The sequence below is a fragment of the Palaemon carinicauda genome, chromosome 38 (genome assembly GCF_036898095.1).
Source record: "Palaemon carinicauda isolate YSFRI2023 chromosome 38, ASM3689809v2, whole genome shotgun sequence".
Classification (NCBI taxonomy): Eukaryota; Metazoa; Arthropoda; class Malacostraca; order Decapoda; family Palaemonidae; genus Palaemon; species Palaemon carinicauda.
In genome coordinates this window covers 28,869,985-28,891,820 of record NC_090762.1, presented here as the reverse complement: position 1 = coordinate 28,891,820, position 21,836 = coordinate 28,869,985, and the positions used below count along the sequence as shown (strand labels likewise).

General features: G+C 38.1%; 1 protein-coding gene across 1 annotated transcript in view; it reads right to left on the bottom strand.

Annotated features, from left to right (window-relative positions):
- Positions 1–14,168: 14,168 nt before the first annotated feature.
- Positions 14,169–21,836, bottom strand: part of LOC137630511 (uncharacterized) — a 46,422-nt gene continuing 38,754 nt past the window's right edge. Inside the window, exon 6 of the mRNA XM_068362020.1 lies at positions 14,169–21,637. The gene's annotated coding sequence lies outside the window, so the exon portion shown is untranslated. The remainder of the gene's footprint in view (positions 21,638–21,836) is intronic.

Genomic DNA, 21,836 nt, shown 5'->3' with positions numbered 1-21,836 from the left:
GAAAAGCAGGATGCTATAAGCCCAGGGGCTCCAACAGGGAAAATAGCTCAGTAAGGAAAGGAAACAAAGACATAAAATATTTTAAGAAGAGCAACAGGATTAAAACAAATATCTCAGGTATAAACTATAAAAACTTTAATAAAACAAGAAGAAGAGAAATTAGATAGAATAGTGAGCCCGATTGTACCCTCAAGCAAGAGAACTCTAACCCAAGAGAGTGGAAAACCATGGTACAGAGGCTATGGCACTACCCAAGATTAGAGAACAATGGTTTAATTTTGGAGTGTTCTTCTCCTAGAAGAGCTGCTTACCTTAGCAAAAGTCTCTCTTCTACCCTAACAAAGAGGAAAGTGGCCACTGAACAATTACAGTGCAGTAAGAAATTGTTTGGTAATCTCAATGTTGTTAGGTGTATGAGGACAGAGGGGAATATGTAATGAATAGGCCAGACTATTCAGTGTGTATGTGCAAGCAAAGGGAAAAAGAATCGTAACCAGAGAGAAGGATCCAATGTACTACTATCTGGCCATTCAAAAGACCACAGAACTCTCTAGCGGTGGTATCTCAACGGGTGGCTGGTGCCCTGGCCAATCTACTACCTGTTTTTCAGCTTATGAATCCGCTCACAGTTTGCTGCATTCTTCCATTATTTTTATTTCCTCAAGTATGTCTGTACTTGAGGTCATTCCTCCCCTCTTCAGCCTCCAAGGTCAAGTCAACTTGGTTGGTAGGATACATGCTTCAAGCTGATCTCGACCTTGGTTTAAAGCTTGACCCTTCCATAAGGAAAAACTCTTGTATTGTTTTTCTTATGGCTCTTCAAGTATTTCAGTGGAGATATCTCAAACTTTTTTTTTTACTTTTTTTTTACCGTAATTTGTTTCAGCCGGGTGCCAAACCAATACTCCCTTTAAATACATTATTATTATTATTATTATTATTATTATTATTATTAGTAGTAGTAGTAGTAGTAGTAGTAGTAGTAGTAGTAGTAGTAGTAGTAGTAGTAGTAGTAGTAGTAGTTTAGCTACAACCCTAGTTAAAAAATCAGGATGCTATAAGCCAAAGGGCTCTTACTGGGAAAAATAGCCGAGTGAGGAAGCGAATTAGATAAAGTGCAAGAGAAGTAATGAACAGTTCAAATAAATCACTTTAAGAACAGTAACAACATTAGAACAGATCTTTTACACATCAACTATAAGAATAGTCTTATGACAGCCTATTCAACATAGAAATATTCACTGCAAGTTTGAGCGTTTGAATTTTCATCGTTTCAACTACCTCACGAGGAAGATCCTGCCACAACCTTTTTATTTCTTAATCCTTTGTGTGTAAATTAAAGATGAAGTGAATGGCAGAGGCAAGGGACAGTAACATTGCTCTATCAAGCAGGACAATGCCCCAGAGACTGACTATATATACATATGATCAGCGCTCAAGCTCCTTCTCCACCCAAACTAGGACTAAGGAGGGCCAGGCAATGGCTGCTGATGACTTAGCAGGTAGACCTATAGGTTCCCCCAATCCCCATCCTTAGATCACAAGGATAGTGAGATTGCAGCGACCAAAGAAACTAAACAGTTTGAGCGGGATTCGAATTCCAGTCTGGCGTTCATCAGTCAGGGATGTTACCACATAGGCCACCATAAAATTATCATTCTTCTAGTCATAGTCTTTGAACATTTCATAGTGCAACTACAGTAGCTTCCCTTCAGTGGTTCCAGGGTGTTGAATGGCATCCCTGGCCCCCAACGCTGGGCCATATGACCCAAATTCATAATTGCGAATGCATCATTGACTTGGCCACCAAGGATTGAGAAGGAAGAAAGGAAACCAGAATATTATGGCGTGCCTGGATTTTTTTTTTCCTCACTTGGAACCCGTTTCTGCAGACTAAGATTTGAAGGGGCCGATAAGGGAGTCTTGCGCTGCTTACCTTAAGTGCAAAGGACCACCAGCTTTAATACAACAACAGCAACTACTACTACTACTACTACTACTACTACTACTATTACTACTCCTACTCCTACTCCTACTATTATTATTATTATGATATTCTCTTTCAAATTTTTATCTTTATCCTGTAAGAGGTATTTTCTTAGCCTTGTAAAGTTGGTATCTCCAAAATGTTCTTAGGTAAGTTGTCATACAAGTGGGATTCGGAGTTTAATATTTTCAAATCTCTCTCTCTCTCTCTCTCTCTCTCTCTCTCTCTCTCTCTCTCTCTCTCTCTCTCTCTCTCTCAATATTCGAGTATCCTTGCTGTCAGTTATTAAGGATCAGCATAACACTTGTTACCGAATCATTCCCTGTGGCGCTTCATCGCACAACAATCTCCCATCTTTTGAGGTCTCCAATTTTGGCTCCTTTGACCTCATCAGCCTCATGTCAGAATGATAACAATCTCCCATCTTTTGGGTCTCCAATTGGCTCCGAATGACCACAGCCTTGTGAGGTCTGAAATGATAGAATCCTTCAGACAGAGCAAACGTTTTAGGAGTCTCGAAAAACCATATCAGTCAATAGCCTCTTGAGGACCGGTTCTTGAGCTGCAAAGCAGATCCTGGCGCTTGGGGACCACCATAAATGTTTTAAAGGTATTTTTTTTCCCTTTTTTCCCAGGTTTTATAGTTGGGATCTAGTTGACGAAATCTCATTGGATAGTTTTGTTCTTCTTCTTCATCTCTCTCTCTCTCCTTTTTTTACCTCCACCAACGGAGATAGATGGAGGTTATATTTTCGCCCATACTTGAAAATGGCTCATTGTTTTGGTTTTAAATGTGATGTTTTTTTTTTTAATATTTCTTTTTTTTTACCTCCACCAACGGAGATGGAAGGAGGTTATGTTTTCGCCCATACTTGAAATGTTTCCTTGTTTTGTTTTTAAACGTTATTTTTTTTTAATCTGTTAATTTTTTACCTCCACCAACGGAGATGCTTTGGTTTTGCCAAATTTTTATCTTATTTCGGGGAAGAGGGAGGAGGGGGTTTTGTTGTTACTGTTACTTGAGATTTTTTTTTAATTAAAATTTCAGCTCTATTTATTTTATGTTTTGTTGATGTTGTTTGCATATGTTTTTGTTTTATCAATTTTATTGTGGTTTATGAGTTTCTCTTATTGCGTATATTTAAAGGTTTTAAAGGCTCCTCATTATGGCAGAGGTAATGGACAGTGACATTGACCTAATGGAGTAGGACAATGCCCTAGAGACTGACCATATATACATATCATTAGCAAGCAAGCCCCCCTCTCCACCCAGCTAGGACCAAGGGAGGGCCAGGCAATGGATGCTGATGACTCAGCAGATAGATCTATAGACTCTCCCAAACCCCCATTTTTAGTTTACAAAGAAGGTGAAGTTGCAGGCGACCTAAGGAAATTAACGAGTTTGAGCGGGGGACTCGAGCCCCAGTCTGGCGTTCACCAGTCATGGACGTTACCATACCGGACGCTCTCATCATCTTAATTTTATTCCTTCCCTGCTATGGTTACATATGCACTTGTTATAGCAATGCTAACATATCTTCAGGCATATAAATAAGGCCATTGTCCTTCTAAACACGCTTTCGAAAAAGATTAATTGAATAAAAGGAATAGGTAAATAACAATAAACAGACCAACAAAAGTTGAATCTTTACATATACGCGAGTAGATACATCCATAACATTTGTTGATTCAACATCGAATAATTGGGTTCAATGAAGTTCATGTTCGCCTGTCTGGGGTACCAAGGCCATCGGTACACATAATCTGTACTTTAGATCAAACCTGGTTTTATGGTCTGGTTTTGCTAATGATAAGCATTCTTGAAGAGTTTTTGATGCATCATGGTATGGAAAACTATAAACACGTGTAACTAGGCAGATCTTTAAACAGCGGAATGGTTATTGCAATCATCACAGGGAATATTTTTGTAAAGCGTTTATAATGTACAATCTAAGTAATATATATCCTCACTTTAATATATAAATTTCATTCGGGTTATTTTAATATCGCTTTCACGTGTAAGATTGTATTACCGCACGGTATTTGAATACTCGTATTCTATAGTGAGAATCTCCTTCTTCTTTCTTCTTCTTCTTCTTCTTCCTTAACGTGCTTTTTTCCCATTTGTATAAGGTAAGTACGGTTGCCTACTTTTGAATAACTTTGCTTTGGCTTTAGGGTAGACCGTAGTCCCGATCAGCTACCCTGCCTGACATCGCTTAGGCCCCTGTAGCATATATTCTGTGTTTGCGCCCAAGGCAAAAAAGGTGCGGTTTCAACAAGGCTATGGACGCTCGTCTTGTTTTGATGCTACCATACGTAGGGTACTGATCTTATCACGGTACGTGAAGGTTTTTTCTTTTCTTTTTCGTTAAAGGGAGCTGCAGACGGCATACCTGAGTGAAGCCTTCTGATTGATGGTAGTTTTGAAAAGATGAATTTAAAATCTCCATTGTAATAAATGTCCAATATGGAGCAAAGTGTTTTCTCATCATGGTTAAAGCAACATACATGTTTGTGGATATTTATTGTTTTGAATTAAACAAGTTTTATATTTATAATCTATGATCAATATTATTGGTTTCTTCATCCCTCATTTTGATTATATTACTAGACTAGTCAAAAGTGACTGCTAGATTTTTAGATAGATCACAAATTTGAGCGTTCCGACCCCCACCCCCCTCCTTCTTTCCCCTCAGGTACCTCCTCTAGAGCACCAGGGTGAGCGTGTCCGGACAAATATATATATATTTATATATAGCCAGATACTTGCTCTTTATTACTGTATACAGGGGGAGGTTATTATTATTATTATTATTATTATTATTATTATTATTATTATTATTATTATTATTATTATTATTGTTGTTGTTGTTGTTGTTGTTGTTGTAAGTTTCATGATTATTATAATATCTGAAATCTAATTTAAAAGAAAAAAATGTAGCTTTATTGGCTGGATTCCTCGTCCTGGGTGCCCCACCTGCCCGGAGATGAAAGGTCTGTAAGACCTAATCCAAAACTATGCAAATGATTCTCTCTCTCTCTCTCTCTCTCTCTCTCTCTCTCTCTCTCTCTCTCTCTCTCTCTCTCTCTCTCTCTCTCTCTCGGAGGAGGAGGAGGAGAGGAGGAGGATTTGTGTCTAAGGTCTGCTTAGATATGAAGTAATTGATATATGTAACCTTCGAGAATACGTTGCTATTCTTTAATGTAAAATTAATCGAGGTAACTTAGCTGATATGAAAGGTGGACGAAGAGAGGATTATGACAGTTTGCTAACTAACCATGGTAGGGAATAGTTTGAAAGTTAAGTATTAATAAGGGTGATGTAAAGTGTGGTTTTTAAATGCAATTTTATCGATTTAAAGGTCAAAATTAAGTATTGTCAAGCTGGGCAAATCTTTTATGGAAAACCGCCCTTTATGACAACGGAAGCCATCTTAAGGAGAGAGAGAGAGAGAGAGAGAGAGAGAGAGAGAGAGAGAGAGAGAGAGAGAGAGAGAGAGAGAGAGATCATATCAATTCTGTAAACAGTAAAATTTACAACTTCCTATAATTATTATTAAAGACTAAAACTTGAGAGAGAGAGAGAGAGAGAGAGAGAGAGAGAGAGAGAGAGAGAGAGAGAGAGAGAGAGAGAGAGAGAGAGAGAGAGAGCGCATATCAAGTCTGTAAACAGTAAAATTTACAACTTCCTATAAATATTATTAAAGACTAAAAACTTCAGAGAGAGAGAGAGAGAGAGAGAGAGAGAGAGAGAGAGAGGAGAGAGAGAGAGAGAGAGAGAGAGAGAGAGAGAGAGAGAGTGTGTGTGTGTGTGTGTGTCGGGAAGCAGTAGTAGTAAGGTAAGATCCTCTCTCAGCTTCTGTCCCTCATTTGGTATGCAGCCGGCGTCCGTGGTAGTTAGCCCAGCACCTGCCTAACGCGTGCTCAAGGACTTTCCCACGGCGCCTGGCTATCGCTTATCTCAGTCATGATTAGTCTAATTTATCACCACTAAATTTCTGGAGAGAGAGAGAGAGATCTGCCTCTAAATTTCTAGAGAGAGAGAGAGAGAGAGAGAGAGAGAGAGAGAGAGGAGAGAGATTTGCCACTAAACTTCTGGAGAGAGAGAGATTTGCCACTAAACTTCTGGAGAGAGAGAGAGAGAGAGAGAGAGAGAGAGAGAGAGAGAGAGAGAGAGAGAGAGAGAGAGAGAGAGAGATCTGCCACTAAACTTCTGGAGAGAGAGAGAGAGAGGAGAGAGAGAGAGAGAGAGAGAGAGGAGAGAGAGAGAGAGGAGAGAGAGAGAGAGAGAGAGAGAGAGAGAGATAATCTGCCACTAAACTTCTTAAGAAAATGAGATCTGTCTTGTCATATTTGCAGCAATTTTTGAAAGTTGATTTTGGGGTGGCCTACTTTGCAGAGTCGATTATTTTGGGGCTGTTAAACAGCTTAATGACAGTTTCCAAAAGGCTATTGCTGTTTACAGCGAATGAAAGAAGAAAAAAAAGTCTTGCTTATAGAAATATTAAAATAAAGTCAAGAAAAGGTCCATGGGGTAAAAAATTACTATTTTGTGACGATGACGATTAAAAACAATTTTTATTCCAATTACAGCGAATGAAAGGCAGAGAACAAAAGCCTTGCCTTTAAGAAATATCAAGATAAAATAAAAATAATTCACGCGGTACAAATTACTATTTTGTGAGCGATTGATCAGCATCGCAGAAAACTCCATATGTCCTATTAGTAAAGATTTGGAGGACAAGAAATTTCATCTTTCATAAATTTGGCAGCTGCTGGCAACTTTGTATTTTCACCAGTAGCTATGATAATTGATTCAAGTTTTGATTTGAGAATTTCATGTTAATAGATGATGATGGGTCCGGTATAAACAAGAATTTTGTCTTTCTCATTCGATATGTTTTTATTACCACAGCCAACGAAGTTGGAAGGAGGTTATGTTTTCGCCCCTGTTTGTGTTTGTCATTTGTGTGTTTGTTTGTAAACAGCCTCCTGGACACAATTTTAATCGTAATGAAACTTGCCGGGATTAACTGATGTAAAAAGCTGGAAATGATTAAATTTTGGAAGGTCAAGGTCACGGTCAAGCAAAATGTCCAATTCATGTAATCATCCATAAGTTTGGACATCGTTGTCACTGAGACTTCAAACTTGGTTTATATTTGAGTGTATGAAAATCCCCGCCAATTAATTCATGTTTAGGTCAAAGGTCAAGGTCAGTGTCAAGAAATAAGCTGCCTCTAGTTTTGATATATTTACTGCACATGTAGTTCAGTCGATATTCAATCCATTTTAGATATATTGTAGTAGGAGAGAGAGAGAGAGAGAGAGAGAGAGAGAGAGAGAGAGAGAGAGAGAGAGAGAGAGAGAGAGAGAGAGAGAGAGAAAGAGGGTAATTGACATTGTCTTGCTTTATAATAAACATATTTTTGGATACTTGCAGTGTGTAAGCCGTGACAAATCTAAATATATTTTTTATATATTTGATTTTTTTTCACGAGGATGTAAATGCTGCCTGAAAAGGATTTAATTTAACGTCTTGATAATAATTTAAATTGTAATAGGTTACAAGTGATATGACCTCACGTTATATTTAATTAATGTGATGTGATGAGCTCTTCTTACGTATCTACGGAGAAACTTAACAACGGTAATTTAGATATTTCCAGAATCACGGTTATTATCACAATTTACAAAACTATGTTTTGAATAATTGATATCGTAGTATTAATAAAAATAACAACACTTATGAAGAGAAATGTTCGCAGTAACATTGTTTTTTAATGTAAACAGAATGACGGTCATTAGATTTTATGTGTCAATCAGAAGCCAGTAGTTATGAAGACCATATAATTATTATTATTATTATTATTATTATTATTATTATTATTATTATTATTATTATTATTATTATTATTATTATTATTTTTTTTTTTATTATTGTTATCATTATCATTACCATTATTATGATTATTATTATTTTTTCTCTTTCACACTCTTTCGACTGGGTGGTATTTATAGTGTAGGGTTCCTGGTTGCTTCCTGGCTCATTATTATTATTGTTATTATTATTATTATTATCATTATTATTATTATTATTACTTCTTAAGCTACAACCCTAGTTGGATAAAAAATAGGTTGCTATAAGCCCAAGGGCTTTAACAGGAAAAATAGTCCACTAAGGAAAGGAAATATATAGAATAATGTGGCCGATTGTACCTTCAAGCAAGAGAACTCTAATTCAAGACAGTGGAAGACAATAGCACAAACGCTACGGCACTATCCAAGACCAGAGAACAATGGTTTGATTTTGGAGTGTCCTCCTACTGACATTTGAATTTATATGTTATAATCGAAATCAGGGTGGTGAATTGACAGCTGTGGTTTAATTACTTTGACAGAATAGAACCATTTCAGTTTAGACCCAAATTACAGAATTTCAATTTCATAAAAGAAATGGAATGCGAGTGACCAATCCTTCTCCGTCTACTTTGTAGGTTTTGCTTTCGATTATTATTATTATTATTATTATTATTATTATTATTATTATTATTATTATTTGCTAAGCTACAACCCTAGTTGGAAAAGCAGGATGCTATAAGCCCAGGGGCTCCAACAGGGAAAATAGCTCAGTGAGGAAAGGAAACAAGAAAAAATAGAATATTTCAAGGACAATAACTTTAAAATAAATATTTCCTTAATAAAGTATGAAAACCTTAACAAAACAGGAGGACGAGAAATTTGATTGTGCGCCCGAGTGTACCATCAAGCAAGAGAACTCTAACCCAAGAGAGTGGAAGGCCATGGTACAGAGGCTATGGCACTACCCAAGATTAGAGAACAATGGTTTGATTTTGGATTGTCCTTCTCCTAGAAGATTGTTTGAACTGGTCATTTGAGTGGTTATAAAGATTTCCTGATAGTTGTTGTTGTTGTTGTCGTTTTTTTGTGAATAGTTATTAGAGACAGGCATAACGAAATTTCTTGGAGCAAGTGACTATATTTTTAGATGGTGTAATAGATGATTCGAGTTGTTGGAAAGATTTCGAGGAAGTTTTCTCCTATTATGGATTATCGTATTGGTTTGACTAATCAAGTTGCTAGCACTGAAAGAGTTACAGTTTTGCTATTTAGTAGGCTACTTGAGTATTGGCTGATTTTAAGCCTTCTACTAAGTATTTAAAAGGTTAATTTTCCCTGTTGGGGCCCCTGGGCTTATAGCATCCTGCTTTTCCAACTAGGGTTGTAGCTTAGCATTTAATGATAATAATAATAATATAAATCTATTATTATTATTATTATTATTATTATTATTATTATTATTATTATTATTATTATTATTATTATTATTATTATTATTATTAGCTAAGCTACAATATTGTCAGTTGGAAAAGCAAATTGCTACAAGCCCTAGGGCTCCAGGAAGGAAAATAGCCTAATTAACTACATATGAGAAGTAATTGAAAAATATAAAATATCTTGCAACAGGTAACAACACTAAAATAGATCTGCTACAGGTATATGTAAACAATAGAGAGGTATTTATTCCACAATCTGGGCACAGCTGGGATAAAACTTTTAGAATACTATGTAATATTGAACCTTGATGGAGAAGGCAAGACTGCTAGATTTAACTGCATACCTGGATTAGAGTTCTCTTGCTCTATGGTACAGTCGGGCACGTTGTTCTATCTTATTTATCTTCTTGTTTTGTCAAGTTTTTATAGTTTATATATGGAATAGCTAATTTAATGTTGTAACTGTTTTTAAAATATTTTATTTTTATTAAATTACTTCTTTTGTAATGTATTCATTTCCTTTCCGTACTGGGCTATTTCATCCCTGTTGGAGCCCTTGGGCTTATAGCATCTTGCTTTTCCAACGTGGGTTGTAGCTTAACTTCTATTAATAATAACAATAGTAGTACGTACAAGATGGTACAATGTGGGAAGATCTGAATAGTCAGAATTATGGAAAATCTTATTTTTTCCCTTTGATAATAAAGAGGAAGTTGAGATGAGACAGCCTTCTTTCTCAGTCCCATGGTTTGGAGGAGTGGAGCATTCACCCTTGGTGGTTAGTTGTGATTTACTGAAGTGTGTTTGTGATGTGTCTTTGGTCCTTAGGCAACCTCTTATTAGACTTCTAAGTTTCTAACTCCCCCTCCCCCGATTATACTTCCAGACTACAGTGCTGCCTCTTGTCTCAAATTCTATCCTTTATGTCTGATCTGGACCAACGGAGATAGTTAGCCATCTTCTATATTCAATTCTTTTAGTGGGGTAGATTTGCACCGACTCGCGGGGGTGCCCTTTTAGCTCGGAAAAGTTTCCTGATCGCTGATTGGTTGGACAAGATAATTCTAACCAATCAGATAGCAGGATACTTTACTGAGCTAAAAGGACACCGCTGCGAGTCAGTGCAAATACGCCTCATTGAAAAAAAAATGAGTATAGTGACCAATGCATTATTATATGAATTAATATGGAGAAGCAACTTTACTTCACTAACATGAATGTGGAATATAACTTATACCTGTTTCTGAGCTGGGTTACCCTCGAAGGTATGTTTATGTTATTGTACCCATTGTATAACAAAAAGAGTCAATGCACTTTTCGTTACTGTGACCTTCATTTGGGTAATCTTGCATTGCAGGAGGTTGAATATCAGGCTTATAAGCACCATGCAAAATTCTTTCTATTCAGTGATATCTCGTAAAAGGACAAGTCTGGTTGGTGCACCAAGCAAACTGGTTTTTATTCTTGTGCCAGAAGGTAGAAGACGCATCTGTTTTGTTTCCTTGTTTGTTTTCAACAAGAATGTTATGCATTGCATTTAATATTTATTGTGATGCAAGTTGGTAATGTAATTAATACAGCATAGGGACAGGAATATATTAACAAAAGATTTCATGTTTTTTCTGTAAGAAAATTTAAGGAACATTTTCACCGATGAAAGATAGAAAAATCGATCTTGCCTCTAAATTTTATTGTTATATTTAAGTTAAGTAAAAAATCCTAAAAGATAAAAAGAGAATATAGATTACTATTAGAATGTACGATGAAAGATAAGGCTGTTGGTATACTGCAGTGTAAATCACATGGTAGCGTTGGACAGATAGTGATAGGAGAAATTTCGCAGGCTAGTGAAAGAACACGGACATACAGGTAATTATAAGTAGGAAATGTAAGAGCAATAATTTGGTAACGAGTTCCCATACTTCATTTAACAATTTAACATCAACTAAAATACATACATACATATACCAAGGCACTTCCCCCAATTTTGGTGGGTAGCCAATATCAAACAAATGAAACAAAAAAGGGGACGTCTCCTCTCTATGTTCCTCCCAGCCTGACAAGGGACTCAACAGAGTTCGGCTGGTACTGCTAGGATGGCACAGCCCACCCTCCCACATTATCCACTACAGAGGAAGCTTCATAATGCTGCTACCTCCGCGGTCATCCAAGGCACCGGAGGAAGCAGCAGGGCCTACCAGAACTGCGTCACAATCGCTCGCCATTCATTCCTATTTCTAGCACGCTCTCTTGCCTCTCTCACATCTATCCTCCTATCACCCAGAGCTTCCTTCACTCCATCCATCCACCCAAACCTTTGCCTTCCTCTTGTACTTCTCCCATCAACTCTTGCATTCATCACCTTCTTTAGCAGACAGCCCTTTTCCATTCTCTCAACATGGCCAAACCACCTCAACAGATTCATATCCACTCTAGCTGCTAACTCATTTCTTACACCCGTTCTCACCCTCACTACTTCGTTCCTAACCCTATCTACTCGAGATACACCAGCCATACTCGTTAGACACTTCATCTCAAACACATTCAATTTCTGTCTCTTCATCACTTTCCTTCCCCATAACTCCGATCCATACATCACAGTTGGTACAATCACTTTCTCATACAGAACTCTGTTTACATTCATGCCCATCCCTCTATTTTTTACTACTCCCTTTCCCCCAACATTTTGCATCCTTCATTCACTCTCTGCCATACATCTGCTTCCACTCCACCATTTGCTGCAACAACAGGCCCCAAGTACTTAAACTGATCCACCTCCTCAAGTAACTCTCCATTCAACATGACATTCAACCTCGCACCACCTTCCCTTCTCGTACATCTCATAACCTTACTCTTACGCACTTTAACTCTCAACTTCCTTCTCTCACACACACTTCCAAATTCTGTCACTAATTGGCCAAGCTTCTCTTCTGCCTCTGCAACCAGTACAGTATCATCCGCACAATAACTGATTTACTTCCCATTCATGGTCATTCTCGTGTACCAGTTTTAATCCTCGTCCAAGCATTCGAACATTCACCTCTCTCACCACTCCATCAACATACAAGTTAAACAACCACGGTGACACCACACATCCCTGTCTCAGTCCCACTCTCACCGGAAACCAATCGCTCACTTCATTCCCTATCCTAACACATGCTTTACTACCTTTGTAGAAACTTTTCACTGCTTGCAACAACCTTCCACCAACTCCATATAATCTTATCACATTCCACATCGCTTCCCTATCAACTTTATCATACACTCTCTCCAGATCCATAAATGCAACCACACATCCTTACCTTTTGCTAAATATTTCTCGCATATCTGCCTAACTGTAAAAATCTGATTCATACAACCCCTACCTCTTCTAAAGCCACCCTGTACTTCTAAGATCGCATTCTCTGTTTTATCCTTAATTCTATTAATCAGTACTCTACCTTACACTTTTCCAACCACACTCAACAAAATAATACCCCTTGAATTACAACACTCATACACATCTCCCTTACCCGTGTATAGGGGTACAATACACGCACAAACCCAATCTACTGGTACTATTGACAACACAAAACACATATTAAACAATCTCACCAACCATTCAAGTACAGTCACACCCCCTTCCTTCAACATTTCAGCTCTCACACCATCCATACCAGATGCTTTTTCTACTCTCGTTTCATCTAGTGCTCTCCTCACTTCTTTTCCATCATGAGCACCCTGCTTGCATTCTCATCAAGTCCAAGTATTCATCAGCTGTCTTTCCCAACATTTTACTGGGTATTTGTAATGGTTTTCTTCCCACTACTACTGTATCTTCTTCCCCACCCCTATCTCTACATTAAGGGGTCGGTTGTCTGATGTGCCTTCTATCAAAGGCATCCTCTTCCACCAAACTTATTCTCTCCATATCATCTTTCACTTTATCTTACCATCTAATTCTCTGCCTCCCTCTGGATCTTCTCCCTCTAACAGATTCCATCCACAACACGTGCCCACACCATCTGAGTCGTGACACTCTTACCGCCTCTGTAATCTTCATCATTTTTCAATCCTTCAAGTAGCAACATTTCCATTATCCACCTCAGAATCTCATCTTTGTTTCTCTTTTTGTCTTAGAGCCCACGACTTCTGTATTTTCAGTAGTAATTACTTTAAAAGTCATGTCATGTTCTAACCATCTCTTTGTGATAGAGGTATACTTTGTAGCCTTTGGTGGACGTCACATCCTTCTTTAACTTCCTCGCATGCAATGGGATCATTGCAACACATCCTAGTCGCCAATCTTAGCATTTTTGATCACTGTAAAAGGACTATTAAAGACCTTTACTCTTTTTGCCAATGGGTTTACATTACTTTTGTTATTATTTTTATTACTAGCCAAGCTACAACCCGAGTTAGAAATGTAGGATGCTGTAAGCACAAGGAATCCAACAGGAAAAAATAGCCCAGTGAGGAAAGGAAATAAGGAAATAAATAAACTACGTGAGAATTAATGAATAATATAAAATACTTTTAAGACCTGTAACAACGTTTGAAATAGATCTGTCAAATATAATCTCTGAAGAAAGACTTATGTCAGCCTCTTCAACATAAAAACATTCCCTACTATTTCACTCTTACTTTCTTTTCAAAAGTAGTTTTATAATCCCCTTACTGTCACTTTCTATTTAAAAAAAAAAATAGGACTTAAGTATGTAGTTCAACCATTTAGAGTTGGTACAAAATTCCCTTTTACTTAAGAAGCATAAATAATATACAATACTGTACATACTGTACTTATACAGTACAGTACTAACCTCAGTGAATTCTTGGATTCATAGAAACAAATTATAATTTGAGGGTATGAATAATGAATAAAAAGAAATGCTAATCTCCGGATACATATTTTATTTAAAAATATTTCTAAATACCGAAATACAGTAACATCATTATCAATTTACTTACTGACTACAGATAATCTTCTGTGACATTAAGTCTTTTTCTAGTGCGAATTATATGTGATACAGTAAATGTTACTCACATTGTGATTTATAAATATAAAACTCAATGATATTAAAAAAATATCTTTTAACTAGAAGTATTCACTGGGATACGGTTGGAACCATACAAGCAACGACTACCATCGTGCATCTTTTCTGCGTTCCAAATATAATTCCAGAAACCTGGAATTGAATACACTATTTAATTTCCTCAAAACTAGGAGGAAAAATGTTTTCTAGCACTTCTCATGATTCCTAGCTTGCATTTCTTATTTTTTTTTATATTTTATTCACTACTGGCAGAGGAAGCAGACCACTCAAAGTTGTCACAAATATTTTGTGAAATGGAGGCAGTTGTCACTGCAGCACCCAGTTCTTGTCTTATAATAGGAAACCAAGGGATAACACTGCTTGTTAAGAAACTTCAAAATATAAAACTCACAATATTTCTCATATCCATACTCCCAAGGCAGAATAAAAGCCAAGGCCAGAAAACTGCTCAGTTAAAGAGAATGTATTCCAGAAAACTTCTCAGTTAGTATCCGAAAAGAGTAAACAAGAAAGCATTCATTCTAATGAGGGAAATATATCATGTTGGAAAAGAAATTGTTTGCATGTATCAATGTCTACCCACAAATGTGTAGATATATCCCAAAATAGATAGAATTTATCTTGAAAGAACAAGTGTTCAGATTTTTTTCCAACTGTCTGGAAATAACCTAGAGAAAAAGACATCCCTACTGAATGAACAGCACTGCAATCTGAAAAATCATACCTATTGTCAGAGTTATATTTGGAATACTATATAATTAGAAATATCGAAGACAGCAGTGACTTCTGACCTTGTAAAAAAGTACTTTCACAGAGGAATGTGGAATTTAATCTTGCCACAAAAGTGATAATTTAGGGAATACTTCCTTGCAGACCTCGTAGGTAGTTACCACCTATATTGTGCCTCGGGTGGCATAATGTAAACATTGCCAAAGGTGAGGGTCCATTCAGCCTCAAGTTGCTTAAATTTCAGCCATCACCAGTCAAGTTGTCCAATTTTTCCAAGTATCACTTCTTCATTAAGGAAATTATTTTGCGGGGTCAAAGTCTCTGAGAATACGAAATTGTGAAGGATGTTCCTGTTGAACTACAGCATAATGATAATGAAATATCCCTTAATGAGGACCTCCTAAGCATGTTTGGTTTCCTATTTCAGATAGATAAGATTTGTAATGTGTACAAACCTCCTAAGCATGATTGGTTTCCTACTTCAGATAGATAAGATTTGTAATGTACAAGCAGTTTACATCAGTTTTGAATGGTCTGCAATATTTTTTTCTGCAAGCAGCATATAAATGTGGAAAAATATTAGCTCAATTACTTTTTTGGGCTCAAGCCATGTCGTCCTAATGGAAGGTTCCTATTAGTAGCTTCCATGGGATATTTGAACTACAGTGATATTCCCAGAGAATTTACCTTTAGGTCTCCAGAATTCTAACTCCTGGCGCGATTATCCTTAAATTTTCTCTTAAGGATATCGCATTATTCAGGTGACGTATGCTTGATATGATACAGCGTTTTCGCCTTGAGGGGGAAGAGTGGCAAATTTGGAAGGAGAGCCGTTATCAAGGTTACCCTATTTCCCATACTACTATCGAGTATCAAGATGGCGCCATATTCAAGATGCAGGTTATTCCTATTTTTGTAGCGATTTTCCTCGGTGGTGTTCCCTGTTGATCTAACGTTTTTGATCGATTTTGTGAGGATTATTATGCAATCTCCAGCTTCTTTCGCCTCTGAAAAGTTGAGTATTGATTCTTTACAGTGTATATATTTTTAGCTCCTGTTTCACAGTGAAATTAGGGTAATTTATTGTGCTTAGGAGCTTGGCCTATTACTGGAGGCGCCATGGGCGCTGTCGTTCATTATGCATGTGTTATTCAGTCAGCAGAACGACTTTCCCTTTTGAAATAGCATTAATAATTATGAAAGCTATTTAGGCATAATTATACTAGTAAAGATATTTATGGTATGCATAATTTTCCTCTATTTTTGTCGATCGTATACGTTAGAGTTTTGGTGATTTAGGTAACCGAGATCTCGTCTCGCTTAGGCTACCTAGCCTAGCCAATGTAGTATACTTTCAGACATTTCCCCGTTTACCCTTGTCTATTGTTTTATTGATTCTAAGGGAGATAGTATATCTCCTAGAATTATATAACTCGATACTTGTCTCCTGTGGAGAGTTAAGTTTAATCCCTCTTTCCCTCTGAGTGCCGCTGCAGGCGGCAACCCTTTCTGGTCTTGCCATAGAGTAGTTCTCTCCGGTTTGACTAGGCTAGGGTTTTTCTGTCTCCCACCTTTGCCGGCGAGTGTCCGGCTTTGGTTTTTGACAGAATCTCAGAGTATTCAGTCTTTCTGCCGATGGCAGAGTGGCAAGGTGAGTAGTCACTCCACTGCCGGCTTATAGCCAATAGCATAGGAGGCTAAGCCTCCCTAAACCACACCTGGGGTGGTGGTATGATGCCGCCACCTTCTCCCTGCAGTTTAGAAGACTAGTCCTGCGCATGGCAGACCCTAGGCTGAAGAATAGACATTCTTCTGCCGCCTAGGATGGCGCCGATACTGAAACAGAGTTTCTCCCTTGTGTAGTGGGGGCGGCAATGTTGCCGCCGCCTCCTACACTTTATACAGGACCCTTTTTCCTGCCCCTCTCTGTCCTTTTAGCTATGGCCATCGTCCCGTAATCTCACCGCTTGCCGGCGGGTTGCGGGACCGGCCGGGCTCCTACATAACAGCTATTAGTCACTCAGCTTTCCATTATGGACAAGGATCCGGTAAGGTTGTGCCAGTCATGACGGCTGCCGATGGGAGACCCTTCTGTCACCATGGTTCTTCAGTCCTCCCTTGGACTGCCGTCCACCAGTCCTGTAACCAGGGTACTAACCCACTGCCGTCAGGGCCGGCGCCAACAGGTACTTACTCATTCGGCGGCATGCCGACTGTACCAGTCCCGCTGGGTACTAACCAGCCGGCAATGGTCCTTGTGGTTGGATGGAAGCCTGAATGATGCATATTCCCCTTCCATTTGAACCTTCTTTCTGGGGAAGGCAGTAAGTATATATTTACATCCTTATTTAGTGTAAACATTCATAGTAATAAGGCAGTCCTTCACTCCATGCTTTCTCTCTCTCTATCAGCTAGTATGCCGGCTGAACTACAGTATATACTCTGATTAGAAATCAGTTTACAATTTACCCTACAATATTAAATAATTTAGAAGGGCCAGTGGTAGTACACTTTCTATCCTTGAAGGTTAGAACCCTTATCTTTGAACTTCCCTGATCAGGAAACTATGGTTTTAATATTGGAAGGGAAGGTCACAGCAATTGGCTGAGTGGGATCCACAAGTATGTGTCTTTTCTATTTATAGTCCAGTCGGCGACATGCCTTCTGGACTGGGCCGCCAGGTGCTAGCCATGTCGGCAACACAACGGCTGAACTACAGTATATGATTATACAATAGCCAGTATATTTGCAATATAGTACATACGGCAAACAGAAGACTATAGTATTATTATACAGTAGTTGATTTCTAACACATCTTGTGTACCCTTATACAGGCTTTTGCTGAGACTGAAACTATATTGAAAGGATAGAATTTCTTCAATACTCTGATTAGTAATCAGTTAATACTTACCCCACAATATTAAATAATTAGAAGGGTTAGTGGCAGTGTACACTTCTATCCCTAGAGGTTAGAACCCTTCTCTTTTGAGTTGCTCTGATAAAGGAAACTCTTTATTTTTAATATTGGGGGGAGGTTACAGCAATTGGCTGGGAGGGATACACAAGTACTGTATGTGTCTTTCCCTATCCCTTTCTAGCTTACTATCCTAAGCTATAATAATTAAAATATGTTTAATTGCATAATTGTTTATCATGTGAGATGAACAATCGTATACTCATTTAATTTTCCTTTCTTTACAGGAGGAACCCCAGATGAAATGCGATGCAGTCTTCTCCAATCTTAGGAGTAAGTACTTTTACAGTCATGAAGCATGCAGGTCTCATGCCCCCTGCAATATTGGGACCCCCAAGTCTGCAATATCTGCCGGACCTTAGTGACCGAAGGTTTTGATGACCCCAAGTCAATGGAGTCTAGGGATGCGGCACGTAAAAAAACTACGCAGATGGGTAAGAGGGTTCCAGAAGAACTCTCCGGGACCATTCCTACCTAATGTCAGGATGCGTAGCTTACTGTTCCCGAAAGCGAGTAGGGAAATGGTGGTGCCCGAATCATGACTCACACCTCCCTGCGTCCAGATTGCCATTGAGACAGAGGACAGGAAGGCACCTCTGGAAGATGACGATGTCGTGTCGGAATTCCTTCCGTCTGTGCCGGCCCTGGAGCCGTTACCCTCGACGTTTTCACCTTCTACCCGTCTATTAGACAAAATGAGCCAGACGCTTTTGTTAAAGCAAAAGGACCGAAAGAAATTTCAATAGACTTCTGTCTGTCCTTCTTTATCCACCTTCATAGTCGAGGTCTGGCAGCTAACACGATAAATACGTGTAAGTCAGCCTTGACTAGACCTCTTTTATATGCCTTTCAAGTGGATCTGACAAACAAAATCTTTAACAAGATCCCGAAGGCATGCGCTAGACTTAGGCCTGCAGCTCCTCCGAAGCCCATTTCATGGTCTTTGGACAAGGTCCTACATTATGCTTCATCGGTGAACAATGAAGATTGTTCTCTCAAGGATCTAACCCAGAAGGTTACTTTCCTGTTCGCTATAGCCTCAGGGGCTAGAGTTAGTGAAATAGTAGCCCTGTCAAGAGATTAGGGCCACATTCAGTTCACAGCAGTGGGAGAACTGAATCTCTCTCCTGATCCAGCTTTTCTCGCAAAGCACGAGCTACCCACTAAGAGATGGGGTCCCTGGAGAATCTGCCCTCTGAAGGAAGAATTCTCTCTATGCCCAGTAGTGTCTAAAGGTCTATCTTCGTAGAACTTCAGACTTCAGGGGAGGACAGCTCTTCAAAGGAGAAACCTCAGGATCAAACTTATCCCTAAAACAACTGAGGGCGAAGCTCACCTTGTTCATTTACAGAGCGGATCCTGACAGTACACCAGCAGGTCATGATCCGAGGAAAATTGCTTCATCACTGAACTTTTTTCAGTATATGGACTTTGAGCGTCTTCACTCATATACTGGATGGAGATCATCCAGAGTGTTCTACAAACACTACGCTAAGCAAGTCCATGAACTGAAGTATTATGTGGTGGCAGCAAGTAGTGTATCAAAACCTGTCATTTAGTGCTGCGATGAACAGTTAATTGATTGGGACTATCAATTAGGGTGAAAAGGTGTTGACACTTCCAGAGCGATACCTTTCAAGTGAGTGTCACCGTGGTGACACTAAGACTGTTCAAAATCTCAGGTGTGGAATTATACAGATAACACTTGTGCCATGTGTACATAGTACACAGTGTTGATAGTATACAACACTTACAGAATTTATATTGGGAAAATTTATCAAAATTTTCAGTTTTAGAGTTGCACTCATCATTTATTCCTTTTCGGGGAGGAAAAGTATTTTCTGTTATGTTGCACATATAATTCCTTTAATACGTTACATTCGTTACTCTCGTTTTCCATTTAGTCATTTATTCGAAATAAATGTCTATTAGAATGTAATTGCGTCCTATTTCGCCCTGCAATTTGCACATTAAATATGCTAGAGTTCTCGTACTTATTTATTTAAATAAACCTCATATCATTGTATGCTTACAAACAATGGATATAGTTGACACTTATATTGTTCCGACAATATATACAAACCGTGAGACCGTTTGTATATCGGGTGGATACTTATGTTTGTTCATACAATATATGCCAACCTTGAGGCCCCTTTTCTACTGTCTAGTATGACTCTTCCCTGCAGGGGGCAGGAAGCACTAACATTGTCTATGATTAGTGGTAATGACGTACAGTATAACGGTAACGTCATTTGTCTCAATGGTCCAGATGACCTTAGAAAAATTGTCCCAAGGTTAAGGCACCTATGAAAATCCACAGATACAGTACTTTCTTGTAATTCTCTGATAAACTTCCATCAGGACGACATGGCTTGAGCCCCAAAAACGGATTCTGAACAAAGCGAAAAATCTATTTTTGGGTGAGATAGCCATGTCTTCCTGATAGACCCACCCTCCTTTTCTATAGAAAAGGCCTTGGCAGGATCCCTCCCAAAACTACTATATATGTAGCACCATGCTAAATGCTACAAGGAATAACTGCCATCTTGACACTCAATAGTAGTATGGGAAAACCTTGATAATGGCTCCCCTTCCAAATTTGCCACTCTTCCCTCTCGAGGCAAAAACGCTATTCGGGGTGAAGATTGCTATGTGTCGTATCAAGCATACGTCCCCTGAATTATGCGATATCCTTAAGAGAAAATTTAAGGATATTCGCACCAGGAGTTAGAATTCTGGAGACCTAAAGGTAAATTCTCTGGGAAGATCGCTGTAGTTCAAATATCCCTTGGAAGCTACTAATAGGAACCTTCCATTAGGACGACATGGCTAGCTTACCCAAAAATAGATTTTTCGCTTCGCTCAAAATCCGTTTTACAGTATCAAGAAAGTACGTGATTTTCTTTTCTTTTAATATTATTGGATGCAAATCAAATAGGAACACTTGTGAGCTTACAAACATTTTCAAGCAAGTTCTAGGATAAAAGAAATGCAAACGAATAATGGAAAATCACTACTGTAAAAAATTATTCCTTAACCCCCCAAAAAAACATTTAAATGAGTGTGGCAGCCATAAAATTTACATGAAAGTGAAGAAATAAAATTAAAAGTAAAACTTGTGCATTTTATGGAAAAACTTTTGAATTGTATATCTTTCTATACTGTAAATACTGTGATTAACAAAATTACAAAATGAAATACAAAATCAGCTTAACTTCCTTCAACCAAATAAATGCCCATCAACTATTCTGCTATACATTAGGGTGAGTCAGGGTATAAAATTCAGTGTGTACTGTTTTCAGCACAACAACAGTGTAATGACTGCCTTCAATGAAGATGATGCAGTGTTATATATCTTAAATCTTTGAGAAATATTAAATTCAATAACTCTAAAATTCTTACAGAAAAGGCTGCTTATTTGTCTTGCTATGTATGGCTCTTTATACCTACAGTACATGTGTAACTATGCTATAAATGGTGCTACAAAAACAACTGCCATTGTACACTGGTATAAAAGTTTGGATAATCTATTAAAGGTAATGAAACTTTCTAAAAATATCAATGCGATGAAATGGGAACTGGTGATCCGTACATATTCTTCCTGTAGACACATCTGAAAAAAAAAAGAATTCTAACATTCAAATGAAAAAGTAAAAATATAAATTTACAGACAAACAAAGACAATGTTCTAATGCTATCTAATTCTTTCCATGACAATGAAGATAGAAAACTAACTAATCATGGTTTATTATACATGATGCTGACAGTTGATATACATGATGCTGACAGTTGAAGAGGTTTGAATATAGTTT